General features: G+C 31.3%; 1 protein-coding gene across 1 annotated transcript in view; it reads right to left on the reverse strand.

Moving 5' to 3' along the window:
• LOC128863944 (ATP-binding cassette sub-family G member 1) overlaps positions 1-20,504 on the reverse strand; it is a 140,884-nt gene that overhangs the window by 31,817 nt on the left and 88,563 nt on the right. The window lies entirely within an intron of this gene.

Below are 20,504 nucleotides of genomic sequence, written 5' to 3' on the forward strand. Positions count from 1 at the left end.
TTAAAAATCGCTTGGTTACAGTGATCACCAGTTCAAAAAAAGTAGTTTTGAAAAAAAAACGCTCTAAAATTTTGCTATCGATTGCCGATTTGCCCGAGCGTCCTTTGTTAATGGTTGAATGACTCGAAAAGTATTTGTCGGATTCACTTCAAATTTTCATGAAATATTTTTAAGATATTATACTTTAAGAAAATGCAAAAAAAATATTATTTTTGAAAATTCTGACTATCCTGACTTACTCCTTATAACAAATAAAAAAGTTTAAATTATTAAGGTTTTTTGCTTTAGTCACGTATTTCTATATTTTTTCCTTCTTATGAAAATATATTTGAGCCCACAATCCGCTTAAGGGCTATTTATTTAATTAAAGTATTATACCTTTTTCATAGCTAAAGAGCCATTCTAGTTTTGGAAATAATATGCAGAAATAATTTGTATACAATGCAAATTTTTTTAATGATGTGAAAAATCGTAGATTCAAAAATTTATCAGGTAGATAGTTGGAACTGTCAGGGCTTGGCTCAAATCTTATTGATGAGTTTTATTGACCAAAAATAGAAAAAAAACGGACCCTTGGACTAACATTTGAAAAAGAAAAGCAAGCGTACAACAAAAACAAATTATTTTTAAATAATTTTTAAAATTTCAAACTTTTTAGTCGGAATTTCTGAAAAAATTCAAGTATGCAATTTTATAGCTCATTAAATTTCGGTGCAGTAAAGTGCAAGTTTCAAGTAGGATAAAAATCACACTGATTTTTGAGCATTTTTTCCAGTCGCGGTCTTGTGATTTTTTTTGCATTTAACGCCTACTCCAAATTTTTTTTGGGTATGGAAGAAAACACTCAACACCGTCAGCAGAAAAATTGTCAAAAATCAACGCAATTTTCGAACCATTTGAAATTTGCACTTTTTATAAAAAAATTTAAAGGTCTATAAAACTGCATATCCGAAATTTTTCTAAAAGTTCTGAGTAAAAATTTTGAAATTTTTGTGAAGATGTACCGAATTTTAACAAATTTTATACAAAGTTTGAAACTTAGCTTTATATGTTTCTTGTTGTAAAAGGAAATGTATTTCTATACAAAAATAATTAAAATTATAAAATAAATAGTTAAAACATCCCAATATGTGGTAGTGTACGCTTTCTTTGTATGTTGACTGTGTACATACATAGGTTAGGTTAGGTTAGCCTGGTAGGCAATAAGCCACGCATATGTAGACCTTTTGGCCCCTAGCGACTCCACATGGAGACCGACCTCTATGAATACTGAAAGTAGACATCATGTGGAATGTCAGCGCTTTTGGCGAATCTAAGCAGAGCTGAGAGATCTGCTTTTGAGACGTCCTCCAGACCCTCAAACAATGGGGCTCCCAGGCATTTTAAACGCGTTTTTAATAATGCCGGACAAACGCACAGAAGGTGTTCTAAAGTTTCCTCAACATCCTCTCCGCATTTCATGTATTTCTCCGTGTTAGCAATCCCTATCCTGTAAGCATGTGCAGCCAATAGATTATGACCTGTTAGCAAACCTATAATAGTTCTGCAATTCTTTCGCGAGAGCGTAAGTACGAATTGAGTCAGTTTTTTGACGTTAGTTCTACACATAACTTTTGCTGTTTTGCATGTGGTTAGATAAGTCCACCTAGCTTCCTCTAGTTTTTTCATGTAGTCATCCATTTCGTTGTATATCTACTATTTCGTTCCCCATAATGGCTTTGTGACCGGGTACCCAATAGATATGCAGCCAACTGTATGCGGCTAGCCTTTCTATGGCCTTCCTGCTCCGTTGAACATTTTTGGACTTAATAAAATATGAGCTTATTGCTTTTATTGCTGCTAGAATGTCCACGTATATATTAATTGTTGAGTTCTTTCTTGTTCTTGTGTAGGCTAGCTCCGCGGCTTTCCCACAGCTAAAATTTCCGCTTGGAAAATACTGCTGTGGTCTGGCTACTTGATAGGCTCCTTATCCCTAGTTTTAAGCAGTAAATGCCCGCTCCCACTCCGTCTCAAGTTTTAGAGATGTGAAAAGTCCTATATGTATGTGGAATATAATTTTGAAATTTTTTTAGATATACGATTGGAATTTTAGAACCCCAAAAAAAAAACAAATGTAGCTATAGCGCGAAAAATCTTCTTACCAATAGAAATTACTTATGACGCTCTACGTGCATATACTTGAGTCAGTTCATGCATCGAATGGCAGATTAAACAAATTGCGCAAAATCGCCTTTTGAGTACATTATTAAGCGATTCGAGATCGATATATTTAGCCAGCTGTGGCATTATTAACAAAATTTGAATCATCAGCTATGATTTCTTTGTGTGGCAAATTCTTAATATAAACTTTTCTAACCTCTCTTTACTTTTGCATTGCAGTCTTTTTCCAGTCTTCCACTCTTCTTTGCGGCTGCTTTCGCAAGTGTTAATTAAATGCCTTCAGCGCCGAATGCATGCGTATTGCATGTCTATTTTTATGCACAAAGGTCCGTCCATATGTACGTGAGCAAGTCTGTCCCATGGTATGTATGCGGCGATCGTTAACCCCAGTGACCATTGGCTTTTAACAATTTCGTGCTGCTCAATTAATTGTGGCTTTTGATTTCGATTGAACTAGCAGAATGTGGCACAACTAAATACATACACATAAACTGCGTTTGCTTGCATATTCTCGTTATGTATGTGTGTGAGTATGTAAAATTTGCTGAAAATTTAAATTAAAATTAAATGAGGTGACTATTTCGCAAACGCTCGGTAAGCAATTTTTAATGTCGGTCACAAAAGTAGAACATTCATACTTTTACCAACTTTTTTTGTTTGTCTTTTTTTGTCAACAAATTCTTGTGTAGTTATAAGCTGATTATCGCCTTTTAATTAAACTATACATAAATTCGTGGCTATAGATTAAGTAATTTATGACCTATTTGCCACCCGGCAACTCTCTATACGCACACATATAAGGAGATACTAAGTAATTGCATGCGATTAGAGTGGAATTGTTGGTTGGCACATTTTACTGCTCCTACTTAAATAAAAATATTTGTTGCAGATATAATCCGATTTAGTAATGATTATATTGAAGTGTCATTATCAAAATATTAACTTACACTTGGCTCAAAAAATAAGCCCTGACCGAATCAAGGTTGCATTTTCAGCAGAAGTGCATTGACCTTAGAGTAGAAAAAATAGACAGAGTAGAAAAAATAACAAGTCTTCTTGCGAAAAGCAATGCATTCAATGTGCGAAAAAAAAATGTTTTTCATGCATTGTATTTTAGGGTTTAATAGTAGATTAAAGTAGATTTTTAAAAAATCTTACAAAATACTTTTATATTTCTACAGTGATGATCTAAATTAACTATCATAGAGTAGACGAGATATATGGTTGAAGTATATGAGCCTGAATCTTCTGTGATATATTTAGTATAAATATTAAAATACGTCTGCGCTACCTATGAATATTCATCAGTAGAAGAGAAAATTTGCTTCATCCTCTATCGTGCAGAGAAATCCACTGGTGGGATTCCGGTGAAATTCGAACTAGTAAAACTAGTAAGGGCTTCTTTTTTTCCATATAAGTATAAGAATACTCGTATTTACTCGTACGTAAGCCAATATTCGAAAAAATCACGAGGCTCGAATCGAACTAGCAACATATAATATAGTATGTATGGTACTGCTGTATAAACCGAAGTCATCGCACGACATCAGTATTATGCAAGGATGATAGATTTCCATGTTTGCTATTTAGCTATGGTGAAAAAAAGTTAGGGGAAACTTTGTTGGGAGATTCTGCAGCCGAATTCATATCACACGTATTCACACACTCGTCCAGTCAGTCGTTGCTCAGATGGCAACGAAGTGTTGTCATTGGTTGATTTTTTTTCGTACATCACTGACACCATCTCTGTTTTTTCGTAAGTAAACCGCTTCATGACCTAAGTTACGTCAGCCCATCAGCTGATTCTATCAAACTCGCTCATAGCCGAATAATGGACTGCTACGTAGCACATCTCTAAAAATCTGTTCACCATGATTATTATGGGCGAAGAACGCCTACATCTATGCTTTAATGCCCAAAGTACAGAAAATAAGAAGGTATACAACACTGAGGGCGACGTTCGGGCGAATGCATACAGTATGGGCAAGTTTGCAAATCTCGAGGCGTACTAAACTGCGAATATTCAGCGCGTGTGTGTTAAAGCTGTATTGTTGTAAGGAAGTGACACATGGCTGGTCTCCAACACCATCGCACAGAGGCTACCATCTTTCGTCAACAAATGCCTCCGCATCATCTGTAGAATATTCTGGCAGAACACCTATGGAGATAAACCAATGAGGAACCCATCCTATAGCAATCAAACGTAGAATGTGGCGATGGATATGTCATACGCTCAGAAAACAACCAGATAGCAACACGAGAATGACACTAGACCGTAACCCGCAATGGAGCAGAGGTCGCGGTCAGCCAAAGATCACTTGGCGAAGGTCGATGTTGCGCGAACTAGCAGATGCCGGGGCAAAAGAAAAGCTCAGGACCGTGTACGATGGAAGAGTCTTGACGAGGATTTATAAAATAAAAAATAAAAAAAATACTAATACGCCCCGTCCTTGCATATGAGGCAGAAATATGGACCTTGAAAACAAATGCGATTCATCATTTCCTGTGCTTCGAAAGCGGGGTCAAAAGGAAAATATATGGTCCGATTAAAACAGTTGACCGCCTTCGCTACAATCATGAAATTGAAGAAATTCTTCAAAGATAAACTGCAATACGTTTTATCAAAGCCCACAGTGCATGCCGAAAGAGCGAAATACTAGGAAAGGTTTTATTTTAACATCCATTGGAGGAAGAAAAAGAGGGCTCCCACGAAAGAGGGATTGTTAGATGACGTCGAATCAGATGTTAAGGAAATGAACGTGCACAACTGGATAGAATGAAGTGGCGAAAATTTTTGATGAAGCTATGGTCCACTACGGACTGTGATGCTAAGAAGAAGAAGTAGTAAAGGATTTACAGCAATACCCGTAAGGTATTTCGCATAAAACTCTAAGCTTTCATTGGGTTAAAACAACGATGTACAAAATGCATGGGTGTGGCCAACTTATTAGTGGAATAATAACTGTAAAAATCCTTGGAAACATGAATCCCTTCATTAATATGAATTTGTAAGTGAGCGATAGATTTTCTGAAGAACCGTAAAAAGGCGTTTTTTTGTGTTCACTTCAAACCAACGTTAAGGGTAAAAAAAAATTTTTTTCTCAAAACCATTGCCCCATTTATTGTGGGGTTATTAGTTGCTGAGATATTAACGATCAAAGATAAAATGTTTTTTTTTTTTCGAAAAATGCGGATATCTCAGAGAGAAATGATCGAAGCGAGTATTCAAAAAAAGCAAATTGAAGCTAAATAATCAAGCTAGTTGACTGTATGGCTAGTTTTAGTCGGAAAATATTTTCCAAGCCCGTGCAATCGAAAAAAAGGAAAAAATTTCGAAAATTTGTGTGGCGCTCTTTAACTGACGATTACAAAATAACTGTTAAGTAAAAAAAAATGTTTGCTCAAAACTAGAAATTTAAAGCTTCAAATTGCTTTTTGTCGGAACTCTGTGCGACCATTTTTCACCGAGATACAGCTTGTCAAAAATAACTAAGAAATTTAGGAAATTTTTCTGTTCCCTTAATTTTTGAGAGAAGTGTATTATCCTTCAGTCAGAACCTTAATAGCCGATCCATACCAAAGTGCCGATTATGATTCGCTCTCCGGCGGTGCTTATGCTATACATAACAATAAAGGCTCGATTCGATCTCGTTGTAGTCCTACACAAATTTTTGTGTGAATGAAATCGAACTTCGAATGGCATGACTCCTGATGTGAGTGATACAACGCTACAAAAAAAAACCAGAGTTCAGGTATTCCACGCACTTCCACTTAAATGAAAATTCATGTGAAAAAAGTTATCAGATTTTAAGTGTTCAAACCCAACTGGGTTGTCTATTCGATGCTATGAATGCGCCAAAATGCATTTGAGTCACGTAAATCACACACACACATAGATGGAAGTTTAGCCGCAAAAGTTCAATCACATTTTCCAAAATCGGTTGTAGTTTTTTGTTGATAAAATGTATAACATTTGCACGAATTTCCGGATATTTATTTCGACGCCGCTGGTAGCTGGTACCTTAAGCGCTGCTAGTTTGTGCCGGACCTTGAGTGGGGTTGATGATGTCGTCACATCGGTCATATCGTGACGTGCTGGCAGCCACATAACACACATGACATTTTTTTATTTATTTCCAACAACAACAAATAGAATATTTACGAGCACTTTTTATGCCAGCGTTGCATGCGATTTTCTCACCAAGTAGTTGATCAGGTAATTAAATGGCTTATTGACTAAAAATAGCTACAAATGCATGTATGTATATGTATGTATGTATGTAACTATTTACGAGTATGCTAATTATGAACTATACCATCCATATGCGAAAAATAAACAAATATTCGTACGAGTGTGTGGTTGGTTGTTTGTGTGTACTAAGTTTCGGCTTAGTGCGTGCCGTGCATTTCTATGGCAAAATTGATTTCAATTTCTTTCACTCTCATTTGTGTGTGCGGCGTCACTATATGCGCGTCACCAACAAACACCGGTCAATTTAAGTGAATTCGTAAGTGTTATGAAAATGTGCTACGGGTAAAAAAAAATTAAAAAAAAAATAAATAAAAAATAAAAAATTTTATGCATGAACGTGTTATGTGTTTTTATTTATGGCTGTTACCAAGTGCACAGCTGTGGTGACTCTGTCTGTGACATTTGCTTTGGTAATTTAGATTTGAACAGTCTAACTTGGGTCACGCTTTTTCACGCCTACTAGATGTTATTTGAAAAAATTATTACTAAAAAAACAGCATTTACCTAAAAAGGCAGATAAGTGTAAAGTACGCGCAGTGAGGTGTTAGGTTTTTATGACTACGTGCGGAAGTTTAAGGGAGAAGGTCTATGCGCCTTTTGTGGGTTAACTATCAAGTACGAACCTCTGAAATTATTTTTATTTTAAAATTTATTACATTTTCCCAATAATATAAGTAAAGATAGTATAAGTTTATTTAATAATAATTTTTAGAGGTCACTTAGGCCTTAAATTTTTTTCTTCTTAATTTCTGATTAATTTCCTGATATTTGTCGGAATTTTGTATGCATAAAAAGGAACCGACTACCCTAAAATTTGGCTTAGTTGAAAAGTTCTGATACCTTTATTGTAATAAGGAGTATATCCACAAAGGTTATGTGAGCGATTTCAGTTATTCAAATATTTTTGACATTATCGTCAATTCTTCTAAAAATTTGCCTATTTGTGGGTTTGAGTATAATTAAAAATAAACTGAAGAAATTTTGAATAATATTTAATAAGTTTTTAGACTTACTCAATGTTAAAAATTGTAGTAGAAAATTTTTTAAAGTAAAATATCAGCGATGTGTTTTTTGAAATTTGCTGATATATTGTTAAAAAAAAAATTCTACCCGAAAATTTTTAGCTAAAAAATATAATTTTTCCCCAAGAATTTTTTCCTAACATATACTATCAAAAAAATTGTTGTCTTGAATATTTAAAGCTAAAACATATTGTATAATTTTTCCCTTATACCTTTTTAAAAAAAATTTTGGTAAAATATAATTTATATCAAAAGGCTTTTTCCCAAAAATTGTTAACTTAAATAAAGAATCTTTCAAAAGACACGCCTAGATATTGCTTTCAAGAAAATAAAAAATACTTTTTATTTTATTTTTTAGAATAAAAACACTTTGTATGAAGTAAAAAAAATATACTAAAGAAGCAATTTATTACATAAAAATAATACAAAATTTATTACAAAAAATAAAAAAAATATTCAAGAAATATACCTACTAAAAAAATATAATTTTCCCCAAGCAGAAAACATACTTGTTTAAAGAATTATTTTAGTGAAAGCAGATAGTCTTTTTAAAATATTTTCACTAAAACATATAATTTTTCTCAAGAAGATAAAATATACTTTTTTAAAGAAATTTTGGTAAAATATAATATAAAATATTTTGGTAAAATTTTTAAATAAAACATCCACTTTTTTCCAACAAGAAAAAGCACATTTAAAAAAAAAAATATTTAAAAAGTTGTCAACCGAAATAGAGGGTCTTTCGAACGACGTGCTTAGATGTTGTTTTAAAAGAAAATAAAACACATATTTTTACATTTTTTTTTAAATTTTTTAGAATAAAAAATGACTTTGTATTCATTTATAAATTAAAAAGTAAATATTCATAAATAAAACTTTTTTTTAAATATACTAAAAAAAAATTATTTTTCCCAAATAATGAAAGATACCTTGTTTAAAGATTTATTTTGGTAAAATTAGGTAGTTTTAAAAAAAAAGGCTTCCCGTAAATTTTTTATTAAAACATATAAGTTTCTCCCAAGAAGATAAAATATACCTTTTTAAAGAAATTTTTGGTGAACTATAATTTAAAAAAAGTTTCTTCCCAAAATTCCCAACCAAAATAAAGGGTAGATGTGAATAAAAAATTAAATACATATTTTTATACAATAATTAAAAAAAAAATTTTTTGTAGAATAAAAAACACTTTATATGAAGTTTTTTTAATAAAATATACTAAAAAAATATAATATTGTAATTTTTTTCTCAAGAAAACATGTATTTAAAAAATAAAAATATTTTGGTAAAATATTCTTTTAAAAAAATGTCTTTCCGAAAATTTTTAACTAAAACATATAATTTTTTCCCAAGAAGATAAAATATATCCTTTTAAGAAAAATTTGGTAAAACATTTCTAAAATTGTCATCTACAATAAAGGGTATCTCAAAAGATGCGCCTAGATGTTGCTTTAAAATAAAATTGAGTATATACTTTTAAAATTTTGTGTTTCATTTTTTGGAATAAAAAACACTTGGTATGAAGATTTTTTTTAAATGAAACATACTAACAATATGTTTGTTTTAAATTTCCTCAAGAAAAAATAAAAAAAATTGTTGGAAGAAAAATTTTGGAAAAGAAGTTTTTTGTTGAGAATTTTTTGCGAGATTTTGTTGTTGAGAATTTTAAAAAGTTGGAAAATTTTTGAATGAAAAAAAAAAAATTGTTGAAAATTTTTTATTAGTTTTTTACTATTTTTTTCCGATTTTTAGGAAACAAACTTTTTTGTCAAATTTTGTGTGAAATTCCCTATTGCTGAGAATGCTCGTAAATGGAAATAGGAGTTTCTAGTCAACATCTTCACGACATAGTGCAATGTTTTCATTGGACCGAGCTGCACGAGTGTGTTCGGACAGTTCTCTTTTTCTGCGTTTGGGCTTATCCTTTTGCCTAAAATGTCTTCAATTTCCTTTTTTTGTGGGATCACTGTACAGCGAGCAGATGCGCGAAAAGGTGACTAAGAAATTCAGGTCAGTTCCGAGCCGTTTCTCTGGAACTTTTTTAATAGACACAAATTAAAAAAAAAAAACTTTTAATAGACAAAAATTAAAAAAAAAAAATTTTTGATAGACAAAAATTAAAAAATGTGACTTAAAAATGCACGTCAGTTCCGAGCCGTTTCCCAGAAAAAAAAAAAACTTTTAACAGACAAAAATTAAAAAAAAACTAATTTTCAGTAGGCAAAAATTAAAAAAAAAAAAATTTTAATAGACAAAAATTAAAAAAAAAATAAAAAAAAGCAAATTTTTAATAGACAAAAATTAAAAACAAAAACTAAATTTTAATAGACAAAAATTAAAAAAAAAATTGTTGAATAGACAAAAATTAAGAAAGAAAACATTTTTAATAGACAAAAAAATTTAATTTTTTTTAATAGATTCAGATAAAAAGAAAAATGTTTTAATAAACTGCTACATACATACACAAAGATATGCAAATATTGAAAACAAAATGAAAACAATGGAATTTGAACAATCAAAAAACTTTATGCATCAACTGAAACGACATATTTTGCTGTGGCGTACCAAACATGGCATGTGGTGTTTTTCCCCTCTTTGAATTAATCACGAGAAATATCTAGCAACAAATAATCTATGATATTTATTTTGTTTATACTAAACAAATATTCTAATGTTGGCAAAGCTGTCATTCAAAACCTTTCACCATTCACCTTCAAAAGTGTAAATCGATAAACGTTGATAAGATAAAAGGTTCAGAAAGAATAGCAGCAGGTTAAGGCGCCATCAGACGCAGCAAAGAAAATTTGTTTACCAAGTCGGTTATAATCAGAAATTTCGGAAAGCAATTGCTGGAGCAGTCCACTATGAATGTAAACTACACTTTGACAGTAACTTTTACATCCAAAAATAGACTTTTTGGTTTTACCATTTTGCTGCTCACACTGCGATAACAAACACTTTTCAGCAGTACTTTTTGCAAAAGTTCGATCGCACATTTTACGATTCCTCATCTGTTACCAAAGGCATTTATTTTCCTCTTAAAAAAAAACGGGTATAATACAAAAGATAAAAGGAAAGTTTGTTTAGGTGGAAAACTATTTATAGCATGGCTTAGGAGCTTTGGAGGCAGAAAATTGCGAATATTGTAAAAAGATGAATTGACTTAATTATGTGAACACAAGTGTATGTATGTGCGCTGATTTTTATTCCCTAAACTATTTAGTGGCTTTACATTTTTTCTTTTATCAATTACATTGCTAATCACCGATAAGATAACACAATTTATATGGTGTAATTTTTTATATATTTTCCATAACTATGCGTCATGAAAAATGTGGTTAAGGGCGAGCAATTTTTGACTAAAAATTTACCAGCACAATCAAAAAAAGAGACATATTTGAAAAAACGGAAGTTCATTAAAATATTTAACAATAAAATTTGCATATTTTTAATGCCTACTCCTACTCCTGCACATCTGTTCTTCTAACTATTGGAATGCGTCGCGTGTTCGTTAATTAAAACAATTGAATAAAGGCAATCATGAATATTCGAAAATACAAGCATTTAGTAGCAGATACGAAACAAAAGAAACAATTTAGAAACACCAAACGAATGCAAGGCATATCTGGCAATAAATAGAGGTAGACAAACACTTTTGAAAACTATGCGAATAGCGAATAAAAAAAAAAAATACAAAAAACAAAAACCAAATCAAAACAGACCGCAACCACTTAGAGCCATTCAAGATGCGGAAGCACAATGCGTTGAATTCCGATATCAAATAGCCAACATTTAATTTGACTTGGCAAATTGGAATGCTAAGCAGCTAAGTAAACATAAAAAATGAAGACAAAAACAAAAGAAAAAACGCGCTGAGATTGAAGAGACTGTGTGCACACGCAGGGTGAATTTGGCAATAATTGTTGCTTCGAACGTCAAACAGAAACAAACAAAAAAAACCAAAAAAAAACTTGCTGAGTTTCGGAGCCAGACAAATTATTTATGCGATTTTTGGTAGCGCCGCAGACAAGTAAAAATTGCAAAGCCGGTGCTCGTTTGTTTTGGGTGTGAAATTCGCCTGCCGGTAGTGTCGATTCCTTCCTTTCCAATCAAATGTGCGCAAGTTGCGGGCGTGTGCGGATATAAATTTTGCATATGTACGTATATGTGTGTGTGCATGTGTATTTGGTTAACCTTTCGCTCGCGATATGGCGAGTGCCGCTGGCAGTTTGCAACAGGCCGATGATCAATTGCTATGCGCTGGGTTGAAGTGATGGCGAATAGTGATGGCTGGCAATATGCGCAGAAATGTTTAGATTTGACAGATTTTTTGGTGTGTTCTTAAGTGATAGTTAGGAATTTCATATGTAAATAAATTATTAAATAATTTGTGTAATATTTTTTTTTGTTTTTATTAATTTATTTGCGTCTATGAGCAGATTTGGTACGAACATTTGAACTTATACAGATACGTACAAAGTAAATTAATGAGATGCTCAATTAAAATTTGAGATGAGATCATTATTAGATTGAATTTCAATAAAATTAAAGTTTTTAAATATATTTATTTTTATTTTTATTTTTTTTCCTCGAGACAAACATAATTAGCATATTTCCAATAAATTCAAATAAGAATTTTCTGCAAAAGCTATTTAATTTAATTTTTCGTGTTTAAATATTGTTTATTAAATTTTTTAAAGTATAGTTGAGTCTACAACAACAACCATGTAACTCAAACTCCAAACTTTGCACAACATTTACAAAAAATTATTGAATTTAATTTAAACCTCCGAGTGTATTTCTGCCATGAAAAAGCTCCTCATAAAAATATCTGCCGTTCGGAGTCGGCTTGAAACTGTAGGCCCCTCCATTTGTGGAACAACATCAAGACGCACACCACAAATAGGAGGAGGAGCTCGGCCAATCACCTAACAGAAGTGTACGCGCCAATTATTTATTTATTTTTTTTTTAAGTTTATTGAATTAAAAAAATGTATTAAATTAAAAAAAAAATTATTAAATTAAGAAAAATTTATTAAATTTAAAAAAAATTTATTAAGTTTGAAAAAATATATTAAATTAAAAAACAAATATTAAATTAAAAAAAATTTATTAAGTTTGAAAAAATCTATTAAATTAAAAAAAATGCCATAAAAATGATAAATTATCTGTATAGAAAACTTAAAGGTATGTAGTCTTATCGTAGCAATTTTATTACAATAAAGTTTAAGTTTGAAGTTGCTCAAAAATGGCGTTGAATTTTGATTTTTTTTTTATACAATATTGAGATTTTTCTTTCATATAAATCAGAAGCTCGGAAGCCTTTTGTATGGATGAAAATGTTCAACACCTCAGCGAAAAAAATTGTCAAAAATCAACCCAATGTTCGAGCCACTTTAACTCGCACATTGTGCCACTTAAGTGGGCTATAAAACTGCATACTAGAATTTTTCAAAATATTCTGAAAAAAAGTTGGAAATTTTAAAGAATTTTTTTTTTAGTTTGTAAAATTTTTATGAATTTCGTGCTAAGTATGGAGCTTCGAATTTTATAGTTTTTGCTGTAGAATGCACTATACTTTTATATAAAAAAATATTTAATATGTAAAGAAATAGTTAAAACCTCACTGGTGTATGCATTAAAATTGCAAATTTCGTACTGACCACATTTATAATTGCCAACATTCAACCTGTGATTTCTAAGACTCTAGAAATTCGATTGATATTGCATTTTGAAGGTTTTTTTTCTACTATTAATTCCAAAAAAAAAAAATTTTTTAATTCGTATATCAGCTGTAATTTTTGTAGTAAAACCCCTCAGAAGCGTTGTGAAATTTTTTTGTACCATAAACCAGTTTGATATGCGCCTGAAGTTGTAAAATTTTTTATTTTGATTTCGTGCATATTAAATATTATATTATATTCACTTTTCCTCTATTTCCTTTGCCCGAAACAGTCCTGTCAGCTTCTTCAAGACCCGCTAGCGGCCCTTCAGTCTACAGCTTCGACTGACTTGGCACTCAACTCTTCTTCTCTTTATTTCGATTTTTAGTTTGGGAAACAGACAGAGGTTGCACGGCGACAGATTCGGTGAATGAGGTGGTTGATGGTTTAACTGTGAGTTGCTGCATTTGACTAAAAATCGCTTGGCAGACAATGCGAAATGAGCTGTCACTTTGTCTTGCTCTATTATAAAACTAAATACTTTCCCGACGAAAAATAAAACGACAACGACTCAAATGTAAACTATCTTTTGATTACTGAATAAACTCACTAGTTAAGCGGTAGGTAAAATACTTAACTGAAAAGTTGTACTGGGACTACCACAAGCAAACAATAACCGTTCGTTGATATAAACAGGCTTAGATTACTGAAGCACTTGATCAATCAAACTTCGATACCGAATTTCTACTGGGATGATACCGAAGAGAATATTCTAGTCATATGTTCAAAGCCGACTTTTGCATCATAGGCATATATATTAGAAGGCATCGTCTAAGCTCTCTAAGTATTGAAAAACGTACAACCCTCTTTGTACTTCACAACCTACCAACAGGCCTTGAACTACATTCACGGAAATCCAACTGAGCATCCTAAAACTCCTAAATACTCACACAAACTCAGGCGGCCGCCGTAGCCGAATGAGTTTTTGCGAGATATACCAGCAGGGTTCAATAGCGGCGTTCCGGCTCTACATTACCGGAACTACTAGGATTTAAAACCGGTCATGGACTGTCACTCCAGAAGCGTTCTGCTAGAAACGCAACCATCCACTACGGATATTAAGCAGCAAAAAATGTTTCCTTATAATCAAAAGATGTTTAGGAAACTCTCCCTAAGGATAAACTGAGACTGCTCACGGACATTCTCACAGATCATTGCAGATTGCGCAGTTAACTGCACAGGCTTGGGATATGGTCAACTGTCGCTTGTCTATACTGCAACCACCAATCCACAGAGACCCCAATATATCTTCTCCTTGCATGTGACGCTATAGCGCGGCGAAGATTGAGATATCTCGGCCAGATCCAGCTAGAAATACATATACGCTTAGTCAAACCCAGCTCTATCTTAAGTTTAATAAGGGAATAGAGGGCACAAAAAATCATGAAGTCGAAACCTCAAATTTTATTCTATTCTATTCTAAGCTTTCACATCATACTCAGACATACTCAGCATTGGACCTTTGATCCCCACTAAGGATTACCATAATGAGCTTTTGACTTAAATTTGCTGGGCAATGCCTAAAATCTAAGTTACCCATACATACACACTAAATATTAGTATATGTATGTGTGTAAATATTGGACTCAGAAAGAAATAAATTGAAATCAACTAAGCGGCTAAATATAATATTTGCTATTCATTACAGAAGATAAAAAAATATATAAGAAATTAAAAAAATAAATATAAAAAATTAGAATTAAATAAAAAAATTAAACAAAATAAAAAAAAAATAATATAATATAGAAGAAAAAAATAAAATAAAACAAAAAATAAAAGATATATAAAAAAAATAAAAAAATTTATAAAAAAAAATAAAAATGCTAGACTTGCCATTGAAAACTTTGAATTAAATAAAAATTTACTTACGCTATAAAATAGTGCTTTTAAGCTTCAGCCTTTCATTGAGGCATAAAACCGTTTTAATTATTTAATTTCAAGCCATAACTGCAACAAGACATTTTAAGTGAGTATTTAAAAATTTTAATTTATAAGCTCACCAGCTGTTACAGAGGCCATCAAAATTTGCAGTAATAGCTTAAACGCATTTTACAAAAAATTTCAGTGTTAATAATTTTGTAAGCTTGAAAAAAGTGGTTCAAACCATATAAAAAAATGTAGCGAGAAATCAAGGTTGTGCTGCATAAAGTAAAAATAAAACAAACAAAAAGAATGACCGCGTTGCGCCAAAAATTACCAATACGGCACGGTTCTAAGCTGCCGATTGCAGAAATAAAGGCAATCAGCAGCGGTGCGCGTAAATCGGCGTCTGTGCTTGAAGTGCATAATCGGTTGTTAGATGCCCGCTGGCGCACTACATGCACACTTACAGAGGATTTTCTTGCCTCATTCAACCGCTCACTGATTTTGGTGTGCACCTACAATTTGGCACGCCACAGCACCGCAACACCGTCAGTTTACGTGCTCAACTGGAAAATCTACAAACGAAGCACATTGCCTACGTCAAGGCCGCTAAGTTTTTGCTATTATTGTTGAAATTCATATATGTCTGCGCATATATGTACATACATATGCGTATATCACCCTCTATTCCCATTAAACCCGAACTTTTTTATAAAAAAGACTTGTTTGTGATCAATTTTTTTTTATTTTTTACTAATCAAAATATTCGTCTGCTACTTTGAAAACAATTTCGCATGATTTTCTTTTCAGAAATATTGTTTAGAATGGTGGTTATAGCGGATTTTATTCGATTCATGACCTTTTGATTTTATCGCCACATGAAGTTTTGGAATAGATAATAGTCACAGGGTGCCATAAATCAGTAAAATGCCTTGAATTATATAAAGAAATAATTTGCCTTTTCAACAGAAATTTATTCACAGCTCTTGATTGATAGATGCCTCGATGCATTCTTGTCGTTTGTTAGCTGGCGTGGCACAAATCTTGGACTAAGCTTATGAAACTCTATGGATTAGATCAAAATGCGATAAAAAATTGTGTCAGGAAACCCCAGTTACACTTTCTTATGTCTTTCATTTCTTATTATCTGTAATCTTCAATGAAATCAAGGGTGATAATCCACTCTATGGGTGACCTGGCTTTTTATCATCAATACTTGCTTTTCTAACCGACTGAAATGGCTTGTGTTGCTCCTAAATTTCTGCATGGGATAAACAGTCATTACCATCAGGTTTTTGATTTCGGATTTCGCATGTTTCAGTAAAAGATTTACCAAGTAATACTCATTTTTCGATCAAAGTACAAAACGACCAGCAAAGTTTAGACAATAAATAATATGGGCTTACATCTGCAAGGTGGCGCAAAATTAATTCTCCAGTTTGGTTTGGAATTACTTTTTTACTAAATAAAAAAAAATAGTTTTGAGTGATGGAAATTTTTATTTCGACCCTTATGCGCCCCACTGCTTGTCTGTTTGTATACTGCGGCTGTCTTGAGTGTCAAATATGCTTGACTTGCGACGCCATTTGAAAAAATTATTAATTTTCCGATTGGGTGATTAATTTTGTGCCACCTTACGCTTACTTATTTTTTATTTTTTTGTTTTTTTTTTTATTTATTTTATTTTGTTTTTTTATTTGAGATGCACGCCATTTGCAAAAATTATATAAATCTTTCGATAGGGTGATTTCTTTGCGCCATCTTACTTTTACTTATTTATTTTATATTATATGTTTCTTTTGTATTTATTTAATTTATTTTTTTTATTTATTAATTTTTTGATTTTGATTTTATTCTTTTTATTTATTTATTTATTTACATTTTTACAATAGTTTTTGTTTTTTTGTTTATTCATTTATTTTTTTTTTATATATTTTTTTTATATTTTTACTTATTGACTTATTTTTTATTTATTTATTTTATATTTGTTTTTATTTAAGATGCAAAAATTATAAACCTTCCGATGGGGTAAGTAATTTTGCGTCACCTTACTTTTAATTATTTATTTTATATTTTATTTATTTATTTTATATTTTCGTTTGTTTTTATTTAGTTTTTTTTAATTTTTCCTTTTTTTAATTTTTTGTATTGTATTTTTTTATTTATTCATTTTTGTGTTTAGTTTTTGTTTTTTTGTATTTATTTATTAATTTTTTTTTATTTTTTTAGTTTTTTTTTTTGCATTTATTTTTTTAAAATTAATTTTTTAACTTTTTTAAATTTTTTTTATATATTTCTTTTTATTTCATTTTTTTATTTTTTATACTATATATTTTTATTATATATTAAATTTTATTATATATCTTTTTTATGAAAAGTTTCGGTTTTTTTTGAATAGACGATGTACGTAAGAGCAAATACATTTCTTGTTGGTTTTAGCAACTTTGTGTTTTCCATACATATTCATATTATTGTTGTAATTTTCAAGTTTCTATTTCGAAATGCGTTTATGATGCACGCAGCAATTTTCATACAGCCACGCAGCCAAGCTGAAGACTCAAAACGCGAAGCACGAGTATCTATGTTTGTTTTTTGGTAATTTTTTTTGTTGTGTTTTTTGGTAATTTTTTTCATTTTATTTAAAGTAAGTAATTGCAAAGATCTTACAACTATTTGAAAGAAAAAAGGTGGGCTTAAGCAACACTTTGTCGTTTTGCATTTACTTGGTAATTTTGTGGCATAAATCTTCAAATGTTTTGCAGATAATGCACAACTGGCTGTGTTGGCTTGAATGCTAAATGAAACTTGTGTTGACGGCAAATAATGACAAAAGTAGTTTAGTATTTTTGGCGATAGATATTTGTTGTTAAATGTATGTTTTGTTGTTGCCCGAAATCCAAGTCATGGTCATATATTCTGTTAATTAAATTTGTAGTTAGTGAGTGCGGTTGTAAAAAATGTGCTGGCTGTCGTAGTAGCATAGAATTACGCTAATTAATGGTTGGGTAATTGGGTGAATATACGCAAGCTCCGAGCTTTGCTCCGACAACAGTCGGTTCTATGTTACCGAAACGACCCGGATTTCTGTCCGCCTGGTGAATACCGTCCTGGGGAATAAATTATCGAAAATTAACGAGAATTTTAAGCCACTTTAAACTTGCACTTTTAAATACCCAATTTTTTAATTTTGATGTTTGATTTTTTTTTTATTTTGATTTTTGAGTTTTTTTTTTAATTTTGATTTTTTACTTTTTTTTAATTCTGATTTTTCAGTTTTTTTTTTAATTTGGTTTTTGACTTTTTTTAAATTTTGATTTTTGATTTTTTTTCATTTTGATTTTTGATTTTTTATTATTTTAATTTTGATTTTTGAGTTTCTTTTTTTTAATTCTGCGCTTTAGAGAAATTTTGAGGAAAATCTGCCGAGTTTTTATAATTCTTGTACAAATGAACTATATTCCTTAGAGAAAAAATTAAAAAAAAAGGTTTTAATAAAAATAATTGTAATAAATAAAATTTAATGAACATTTTTTTTAATAAAATAAAATTTAATAAAGGGATTTAATAAAACAAAATTTAAATAAAAAAATGTATATATATACATATATAAAAAATCGCATTGCACGTCTCCTTAGATATGCTTGTATCTATGCACATTTTTGTTTGTTAACGGAATTGCTAGCGAAAATCCACATTCCAAACAAAATTAATTTGTTGTAATTTATATAAGTGCCGAGTTTATAAATTTTGTAGGTTTAATTCAAACTGACGCCAAGATTAATTATTGAATCTGCATAATAAGTACTGTTATGTTTGTTTTCTTAACTTGACCCAAAGGCGTTGCTAAACTTGCTGGTTATATTAAAGTTTTTTGGAATACCTCTTTTAATGCTTTTTTTGTTGTTTTTTCTTTGTTTTTTGTTTAAACAGGTTTTAAATCGATGTAAAAATGCAGAATACTGACTTAATTGAAGAGTGAAGAATTTCAAGAATTTACACGATAATGAATTAATTTATCATAATTTTTTTGGTAAAAGCGGGTAAGACAGAGGTGTAGCAAAAATTAAAAAATGTATGCTCGAAGTTACTTTTGTTATCATACAACTCAGGGCAAGTAAGTTCATGGGTATTAGAACTAAAAAGTAAAAATTAAAAGTGAAGTATTCAATAGTCAATCAAAAATTTGTTTGCGTAAATTACTCAGTTCATGGAGCGCTTAGCTAGAGCGTAAAATTCTCCATATGTTCGTCCTGTTTCCTTTTTTCAGAAAAAATCACTCATAAAACGAATATGGTGAGAAAAGATATTGATTAAACCAAGACGAATTTGGTACAAGTGGCGGCATCTGCATATATCGCACCCTAAATACAAAAGGGGCACAACTCAAAATTTTTCACACTCGAGCTTGACTTGTTTACAGTAGCACAGAAAACAAACTATGTGACATATCACGCTGAAATTTGCCATGTAAGCTTATAACAGTCCTACCAAAAAACAAAAAATTTATTTTTGCCATATGTCATCCGCCGACCCTTTTATTGATAACGTCTCGTTCATATTTGAGCAGAAGGTATGTAAATGAAAAAATTATATTAAGTGAGTTATAGAAAAGAAACTAAAAGGTTCGACCCAAATTGGGGGACATCAGAATTCGTTTTAGAGGTATGGTTCCTTCGGCAAAGTTTCTTATTTTGATCCCTAGAATATGATTTTCACAGAGCAATGGGCGATTTTTTTGCCTTCCCACAAATCGACCCGGCCTACACTGTATGGGGAATGAGTATACCGATATATTAACCACACTATGTCCAATTTTTAGGTAGGTTTGATGCAAGTTCATTTAGCCGATTAGAATCGATGGCGTTCTATGACATTATCGATATAAAGCTAAAGAGATACGGCAGAACGTCAAAGCGGTTAGCCGAAAGGTAATGGTAATAAGCTAATCGAATGGAAATGAAGATAAATGATGTATGTAAAACCAGACACATTTGGTGTAGTTATGCGTATGTAGTGAAGGGTTTGCCGTGGGGTTTTCACTTGCCTTTAAGCTTAAAAATAGACACACGCCAATTTATCGCTCAACAAGTCACATCAGAAGCATTAAAGCCAAGCCAAAAATACTGATGATTTGTTTTACTATTTTTAAATGAATCTTGATCATGAATCTTCTTGAATAATTTCAGGCTAAAGGGCAATTTATGTTATACTTTTGAAAACATTCAGCGCATTTACTTATTCCGGTCTCACTCACCTTATGCCATTCTTGACACTTTAATTAAAGCAGTCTTTCTCAGTATTTTCCATCAAAAGTACATATATACTTGCACATACATACATTTGTATAGATATACGCTTCTAATTCCAATTAAATGCTGGCAATTGACAAGTATCGCTTGCTTTCAAAGCGTTTCATGCAAGGAATTATTAATCTATCGCAATTCATTATATTCCAAAACACTTAATTGACGCATTACAACATTT

This window comes from Anastrepha ludens, chromosome 5 (assembly GCF_028408465.1).
Source record: "Anastrepha ludens isolate Willacy chromosome 5, idAnaLude1.1, whole genome shotgun sequence".
In the NCBI taxonomy this organism is placed as follows: domain Eukaryota; kingdom Metazoa; phylum Arthropoda; class Insecta; order Diptera; family Tephritidae; genus Anastrepha; species Anastrepha ludens.